Source organism: Pinus tabuliformis, chromosome 7 (genome assembly GCF_031772625.1).
Source record: "Pinus tabuliformis cultivar Carrire ecotype Pingquan chromosome 7, CPIR1, whole genome shotgun sequence".
Classification (NCBI taxonomy): Eukaryota; Viridiplantae; Streptophyta; class Pinopsida; order Pinales; family Pinaceae; genus Pinus; species Pinus tabuliformis.
The window spans coordinates 1,944,725,488-1,944,735,214 of NC_142293.1; positions in this window are offsets into that span (position 1 = coordinate 1,944,725,488).

Here is a 9,727-nt window from a genome sequence, read left to right on the forward strand (position 1 = left end):
TGCAATTGCAGAGCAAGAGCAGTTTGAAGGCTATTTGGCTAACTTCAAGCTCCATCTATAGTTTATAAAGTAAACAATAAAAAAAAACAAACAAACATTTTTCGGTCCCCAGCCAAGTCGCCATTTTGTTTCCAGGAAAACTAGTGTCCTTTCGACCTGCTAGTCCCACTAAGATTGGCAACTATCTTAGAAACAAACAATCAAAGCAATTTGTGATTTCCTTTATGTATGATAGATAAGAGAGAAGTAAAGGGACCAACCTAGATCTTCCGCTTGACTCCTTGCTTGATTTCTCTCTCCCTTGATAGAGCTTGCAACTCCTCTCCTACTTGTCTCACTTAGAGAATACCTGTAGAGACAAAGTAACAAAACACCATCAAAGCATCTCGATCTATATATCATAAACAATGCAGAATTAGAAATACATTGAACATACAATTACATTCACAAATAACAAGATTCACAAATACAGGATTGTATGGAGGAAAACTCAAAGAAATTTATTAAAATAGAAGGGAGAATTACAACCCAACTGTCTGATCCAGCATCATCCTCACAGCATCAAAGCCCTCTTCACCTTATGAAAAGAAAGATCACCCAATAATACAATGTCTCTTCTCAAAAATAAACCAACAACACTTGCTTACAAATTACAAAATTCCAACCTCTAGATCTCTTAGATGAGGGATCCATTTATAGATGTCTGCAAAGGTGTGAGTCATCTCTGGGTTTTTGATTAGTGTCATTCCACTTGTAGTTCTTGGTTCCACTTGGAGATTTCATTGATCTCTTAGTCATCCCTGGGGGAATTCAGAGAGGCAAGTGTCATAGGAGAAGTTTCTAGAAGATTCCATGAGTATCCACTTAGCAAACTGTCTCAGACATTTGTCCATTCTCGCTCATCGCACCCCACAGAAGGCTTCTTTAGTATGCATCACACCTAGCTAGTGTAGGAGTCAGTATGCATTGCACCCTGATAGTGGAGCAGTCAGTATGGTCCAGTTTTGGCCAGTTCTGAGTGGTTTTTCAAGTGGAACTTCTGGGGAATGATGTAATCAGTTGACTATGATATTTTAGGGTATGAAACAACACTTTTAGGGGTTAAAGAGCCCTTGGTTTATCGACATATGAGATTGGGGTTACAGTGCCCAAATATGTCTATAACACCGACATCCCCCCATACTACTTCAGGTGAGACTTCGGTCCGCGCTCTGCAGGCTAATGCCGAAAGGGCTAGTAGTGTAGGGATTTGTTTGGCTAATTGATGTTGAACCTGGGTCAGGCCCACTCAAGCCAACAGGATACATCAGTGAAATAAAAGTAGTGTGGTCTGTGACATGTTGGGACAAGCATGGATAAGACACTTGAAGCAAGGTTGCTTGGTAAAGATAGTGTGGTTTTGGATGTGTGGTATTAATGTTGTGCATATGTTGTATATGTTGCATCTGTGATGTTGTGTGCATGTGGTGTTGTGCATATATAGTGTGTGTGTAGATGTTGTTTATGCAATGTTATATACGTGGTGGTATATATAGTGTTGTAGGAATGTTGCATATGTAGTGTTGGGTATAGATGGTGCTATGTACATGTTGGATATACCGTGTTGTATACATATTTTAATGTGTGCATGATGGATATACTTAATTATGTGCATATGGTGTTGTCCCCCTGTTGGATATGCAGTGTTGTGTACATAGGCTGTTACGTACATGTTTTATGTGTAGTGCTATGTACATATGGGGTTGTGTGCATGTTGTGCATATGGTCCTAAGTACATATGGTGTTTTGTGCATGTGGTGTTGTGAGTATGTGGTGCCATGTACATGTTGTACATATGGTGTCGTGTACAGGTGGTGTTGTGTACATGTTGTGAATATGGTGTTGTGTACATGTGGTTTCGTGTACATGTTGTGCATGTGGTGTTGTGTACGTCTAGCATTGTATACACATCGTATAGGTGGTATGATGTACATGTGGAATTGTGTACATGTGGTGCCATGTACATGTTGTGCAAGTGGTGTTGTGTATAGGTGGTACTGCGTACATGTTGTACATGTGGTACTGGTGTACATGTGGTATTATGTGCATGTCGTACATGCTATGTTGTGTACATGTGGTACTATGTATCTTCATTGTTTAGTCGTGGCATCATGATATATGTATTCATTATGTTGTACGCTATGTACATATGTGTATTGTGTTGTACACTGGGTGTAGGCGTATGTATTGTGTTTTATTATAAACTTGGTGTAGGCGTATGTATTATCTTGTGTTGTACACTAAGTGTAGGTGTATGTGTTGTATGTTAGGTGTAGATGCATGTATTGCATGGTGTTGTATGTCGTGTGTAGTTGTATGTGTGTGATGTACACTATGTGTATGTGCACATGATTGAGGAGAAGGCACCGGGTAATTTTCGAGTGTGGCAACTGATCCTGAGTGCATATGGAATAAGGATAAAGGTAGAAGCTAAAGATTGATTAAAGGATAAGTATTTGTATTTTATGTCATTTTTATTATGCATATGATTTACGATTATGATCTATGATGATTACAAGTGATCTATGATTCTAGTTTATGATGGTTACATGTGATTTATGATTTTGATCTATGATGGTTGTGTGTTGGGTAGCGGAGGCCCCGCGTAATGGTTTGGGGCTTAAAGCCTATAAGTTAGGGTAATGATATTGTGAAAAGCTCCGCGAAATGCGCAGAGCATGAAATGTAATAGGTCGAGTCAAAGGGTTGTCCACCCAAAAATAATATAAAATAATAGGAAGTGAGTCAGCCTGCCGATGGTCCGCGGACCATGGGGATGTATAAATAGAGCGAGGCTCTAAGGGTAGAAGGCAGTTTTTAGAAGATCTGGTGTGTTTGGAAGTAATAGTTGCTCTACGTCTGTATGTCCGAGTCAAGGGTGTTGGTAGATAGATAGAGGCTCTGCAGCTATGTGCACAGAGGCCTAGTAGAGTCCACGACTATGTGTGCAGACCCCTACAGCTAAGTGCGCAAAGCAGATCTGATTGTATTGACAAAAGATAAATAAAGATAAGAATTGTTGAAACATTGTGTGCTTTATTGCAAATCTATCTGTTGCTTATTTTTTGAATTTATGCACTATCTTTTTTGTTAATTATGATTCTGTGCACTAGGTTTTATTGTTAAATGTTTTCTTAAAGACTATAAGAAGAAGATTAGATCTGTAATAAATTCATTAATAAGAAAGCGCATTTGTGCAAATCTACGCGGAAGATCGACAGTAGTACAAAGTGGCGCAAGGGCGCAGAACAGTTCGCGACCCCTCTAGACCACATCAAGACATCCCAAGGGTGTGGAAACCTGGTTCCAACACCCTTGCTTACTACCTTGGGTGAGACTTCACTCCACACTCTGCGGACTATTGCCGAAAGGGCCAGTAGTGCAGGATTTGTTTGGCTAATAACTATTCTGCACCTAGGTCAGGCCCCAACAAGCCAACAAATGGTTCTGTTGTCGGGACCAGGATCTACCTAAGGGATATCTGATGTCAGAATTATGAAACCCTATGAAGAAATAGATTCAAGATTGGTTGGATTAGAAGTGGTACGAGTTCATAGTGGGCCCTAGCACACCCACACGCAAACCAAAAGTTAAACATGACGAGCACGATCAAGTTGCCAGTATTCAAAGGAGCAGGAAGCGAAGATCCAGAATAGTTTTGGTTCGTAGTAATGGAAGTATGGGAAGCACATGGAGTTACGAACGGTAATATTAAAAAGGCTACCCTAGTGAGTGCGCCATAGGACCTCGCACTGACTTGGTATATCAAGCACTCTAGCGATCATCCAAATGCTGAGATAACAGAGATTTGGGATGCATTGAACAACGATTTTAGACAGCCGAAATCAGAGATGCAGTCGATCATTAGGTTTAAGGAGATCATGATGCTGCTAGGAGAAACCCCTTGGGACCTGGATCAGAGACTAAAAGGTACGATCTGAGAGGCTAACATGACGCTAATGGATGGGTAGCATCGCGCATGGTTTATGGCATCTTTAGCGCCACATCTGCAGATGGTGCTATCACAACAGAAGATCTCGACCCAGGCTGAAGCATTAGAGATAGCGATGAGGTTGCATGAGACTCCAATACAGGATCCTGGGTTGGGAGTTCAGCAGATCCACGCGCAAATACAAAACCTATGTTTAGAAATGTAGAGTTTGAAATAGGAGAAGGCACCCCGGCCAGAAGCATGGGAGGAAGTGTGGTGCATAAAATGTAGAAGCCAGGGCCACAATAAGGATCACTACTGGTCTTTGCCAACTATTTGGCAGCGGGGGGGACCAATGTCGTTTCGACCAGAGGCACAGGCAGGGCCAAGTGTGACACCCTCGCTCTGGTGTGCAGTCTGTCAGGTGGGAGGAAAGCACAACACGAACAACTGTCACCTACTGCAAAAGTTTACCCAGAACCCCCAACAGTTATTTTGCAATTTTTATAGATCGGTGGGCCACGAGGAACGAGACTGCCGTAGTTATGAATTATTGATGGATCGATCACCTGCTTTCAGGATGCAGACAGAGGCGTGAGGTCAGGATCCAGCCGTGATGATAGTGCATGGTGGGTTCTAGCGACGAGCGAGGACGGGGAGGAATGGGGCCAGGAAGGGGCCGCAGGTAGCTAAACTGTTACAACTACGAAAGACTAGGGCACTACGTGCGTGATTTTACTAACCTGACTAGAATATCGTGCCTCTACTGCGAGCAGTTAGATCATGAAATGATAGATTGCCGCACACTGATAATGCAGATACGTGAGGAAAGGGAAACACAACCTACAGTGATGTAGAATGTCCAAATGATGAGGTCCAAACCACGCGAGGAAGACCCCAACGTGAACATGATGCTCAGAAGTGGCGCGGCTATAGGGGAAGATATGGGGAAATTAACCGAGGTAGGCCCAGGGGTTTGCAAAACCCTACAAAGCAGCATGTGTTCAACTTGGAGTACACGAAGAGGACATTTATGGAAGCTAAGAAGAGCTTTGCAAAGGTCTCTACTTCAGGTAGTGAGGATCAACCCAAACAGGAAATGGATCCTTCGATGCTAACTACCTTCTTAGAGACATGTATGAAGCTACTACATGATAATCAAGTGGTTAAGGGATTACAAGAGCTGATCACTAGGTGCGTAGGGCCAGGTGCACCTCGCGTGGCCCAGAAATTGGGAAAACATGCTTTGCACACTGGACGGGAAATGCGATTAATGGCGCAGATTGACAACTATGAGATGGATCAGATCATTCTGGACTTAGGTTTGGATGAAAACGTGATACCTAAGAAGACATGGGAATGCATGGGCAGGCCCACATTACAGTGGTCTCCTATTCAATTACGGATGGAAAACCAACAAAAGATCTTGCCCATGGGGAGATTGCAAGGAGTCACAGTGGATATAAAAGGAGTGAGCACACAAACAGACTTTGAGGTAATAGAAATTGTGGATGACAGTAACCCTTACCCCACATTATTAGGGATAGACTAAGCCACAGATATGAATGGAGCCATCAATCTAAAGAACTGAAAGATGATATTTGAGAAGAAGTCCCTATGCGTAGTTGTTCCATTAGACCCAGCTGAAGGAGCATGCTACACTGAACCCATACGCGACGATGGAAATGAGGAGGACTTGGATCATATCTATAAGATAACGACGCGCGATCAGGATTGGGTAAATACAATTATAGAAGGAAGAATATCATGGGAACGCGCAGAAGCCTGTATTTTAGATTTAGATGACGAAGATGAACGATGGCATAATAGGTTGAATGGAGAAACATCATTAAATTGCAATATGGTGACTAGGTTGTTGTATTGTGTTAAAGATTAGGATCGAGAACTGCCAATGTATGATGGGTTGACAACGGTGGATGAATTCCTGACCAAGTTTAAGGGCGCGATACCAGAACACTAGTAGTTCGATGCATTAAAATGGGTGTTGTGTGTGACACCTGCACGTTGGTGGGGAACACATGAAGGAACTTTTGAAGATCAGATGATGCAGCTAAGGTTTGGGAAGCTGGAACTATGAATAATTAAGAAATACGACGGATGCGATGACCTTCATATGCACCTGACCAGATGGACCCAGGCCTATGGAGAAGAACCCCAGCCAGAGTGGGCACACATATTTTATCATACCCTGGATGTCATCCCAAGGAATTGGTATACTAAAACAGAACTCCGACATGGTATAGGACAATGGGATATCTTCCGTGAAGGATTTTTATTAACATTCTTATTTGAAGACCAATGGATGGATACTGTTGATGATGCATTGCAAGTTGTGAATGCCACCATTTCCAAAGTACCACTAGAATCAGAGGAAATAGTGCAGCCAGATTGGTTGCATTAGTTGAGCCAAGCCCTAGAATGCTACAATGTGTAGGTAGAAGGTGATGATGAGGACCCCAAAAACATCAATATTCCGGAAACAAAGGGGAGTCATGAGGTTCGCGGACCAACTTTCGAGGATCCAGACATCATCGCGCCACTGAAAACAAAACAAGTAAACATTGGTATGGAGGAGGAGACGAAGTATGCAACACTTGGGGACTACTGGAATGATGCCACGGTGGAGAAGGTCATTGAGTTACTTCGAGAATATCAAGATTTATTCCCGACTAAAATCACAGAGTTAAAAGGGATCCTCGGCGACCTGGTAATGATGAAGATAACCCTGAAGCCGGACACGAAGCCAGTCAAGCAGCGACCTTATCGGTTGAATCCAAAATACAAAGCAAAGGTCCACGAAGAGTTGGATAAAATTCTTGCAGCAGGAATAATTGAACCAGTGGATGAAACGAACTGGGTAAGTCCTATGAGAAAAAATAGAAGGGTGAAATCCGCATCTGCATGGATCTCAGGAAGCTCAACGATGCATGTGTTAACAATCCATTCTTGATGCCATTTATAGATGAGGTACTGGAAAATGTGGGTGGACAAGAAGCCTACTCCTTCACAGACAGTTTCTCGGGGTACCACCAGATCAAGATCACTCCAGAGGATAGGAGTAAAACAACCTTTGCCACCGAATGGGGTTTTTTTCAGTACACTGTGATGCCCTTTGGACTGAAGAATGCGTCGATGATATTCTCGCGCATCATGGTAGCTGCATTCAAGGAATTTATACATAAGTTCTTAGAAGTATATCTTGATGATTGGACTGTATTTGGGCTAGTCAAGAAACATATCGTGAGCTTATGGTTAATGCTAGATACTTGCTGACAGCACCAGATTGTGCTAAATCTAAAGAAGTGTACTTTCCTCGTCCCCTTCAGGAACTTGCTCAGCCATGTGGTCTGTAAGCAAGGCCTGATGGTGGATCCAATGAAGATTGTTGTAATACTCAATTTGCAAGCACCGCACAGTGTCAAACAACTGCGTGCCACGCTGGGACACACTGGTTACTATCGAAAGTTCATTAAGAGCTATGCACAAATCACGGCACCAATGGAACAATTGTTGAAAAAGGATGCTACTTACTGTTGGAATGAGGAATGTAACAAAAGTCTGGAGACTCTCAAGGAGAAGATGGCATCAACTCCCATTTTGGTCTTTCCGAAATGGGACATCGAATTTCACGTGCATGTTGATGCATCATGTATCACGTTCGGCACTGTACTCACACAGGAAGGAGTGGAAGGAATTGATCACCTGATCCTGTTCGCAAGTAGACAACTGTCCAAAGCGGAGAAGAACTACTCCACTACTGAGTGTGAGGGGTTGGTGATGGTATACGTACTCCAGAAATACCACCACTATCTACTCGGAGGACACTTTAAGATGTATACTAATCACTCTACGCTAAAATACTTAGTGAATAAGCCTATGTTGGGGGGCCGCATTTGTAGGTGGTTGCTATTATTTCAAGAATATGATTTCAAAGTCATCGTAAAGCCAGGATGTCTAAATGCAGGCCCAGATCACATGTCCCAAATTGAGAACGGCGAAGAGCCCACAAACTTAGAGGAAGGACTACCTGATGCACAGCTTTATGCAATACGCATCGTGAATGGCCACTTTGAGGATATAATCCACTTCTTAACCATAGGAACCGTGCCGCAGGGATATTCCGTTCAGCAAAATAAAGAATTGGTGATACGTGCAACAAAATTTACTGTTATTGCAGGGCATCTCTACAAAATGGGCAACGATGAAATATTACGCAGATATGTACCTGAATTCGAGTGAGGGCAGATCCTTGCCAAAGCACATGGGGGGGGGTTGTAGGAGGAAATTATGTAGATGTGCCACAACACAAAAGATTCTTCGCGTTGGACTATGGTGGCCAACTCTAAATCAAGACTCAAAAGCATACTGTCGGGCCTGCGACGTATGTCAACGGACTGGGAAACCATCGCAGAGGGATGAAATGCTGCTCAAGCCATAGATGACGCTGCAATCATTTGAAAAATGGGCGATCGACTTTGTGGGGCCTATCACACCTCAAGGAAAGACAGGGGCGCACCGTATCATCATCACAACACAATACTTGACCCGAAGCCTGGAAGAAAATCTGTTTAAGGACTGCACGACTGCTACAGCTGCAAAATTTTTGTTTGAGAATGTGTTAACGCGGTTTGGATGTCCAAAAATTCTAATGAGAGACTGCGAAATGCAGTTCCTAAATGACACTATCAGCGTGCTCACTGAGGAGTTCTAGATATATCATCAACAAAGTACATCGTACCATCCGCAAGCAAATGGGAACGTTGAAGCTTTTAACAAGATTTTGGAGACTACGTTGACAAAGGTATGTAATGTGCAGTGAAACAACGTCCAAGAATTTGACGGGCTAGACACCTTTCCGGTTAGTCTATGGAAAGGAAGTCATCATGCCAATGGAATAAATTGTACCTAGTTTGTGAATAGCAACGACAACAAGCATGGCATACTGCGAGGCTTTGGAAGAGAGGATTGCACAATTGGAAAAACTTGAGGAGGAACGGTTTCTGGAAGGATTCCATCAGCAGGTACAGAAGTAGTGGGAAAAATCTTGGCATGATCGCCATATCAAGATGCGCACATTCAAAGAAAATGATCTAGTATTACTATATGACAGCAAGTTCGAGATTCCCTAGAAAGCTCCAAAAGCATTGGCTAGGGCCCTATGTAGTAAAAGAAGTCACAGATGGAGGCACGGTCCAACTTGCCAAGCTGAATGGAGAGCCTTTCCCAGGCAAAGCAAATGACACTCGCCTGAAGCTCTACATGGGTGGGCCGACCACTTGACTAACATACTGAAGGATAGTCTCACCACTCTTGGAAATTGAAAGAGAGCGCGAGACAATAAAGCATTCTGTGAGGGAGCTGTACGACAACAAGGGTGCGCATAGCATTAGTATGTCACAAGGATCGCGATTGCATAGAAGGGGCTGCGCTGCTGCATGGACAAGCAAAAAGGTGACCATTGCTGACACTATTCATGACAAGATGTCTGAGTTATGGCAAAAGGGAGCGGGCGGTGGGAAATTAAGAGACACGGTACGAGCCAGATCCAGAACAATCTGCCACAAGCATAAAATTACGGTGCCAGAAAAGGAGGGAACCATTGAATTCGAATTTCAAAATGCTTATAAATCACAGGGGGACATCCACCGAATGATCTGTGGTTTCGAGAGAAGTAAGTTATTGGGCCTTTCCATCCGTATGGAACTGTTCATTATTGACATTAAAGGAGTAAGCCTG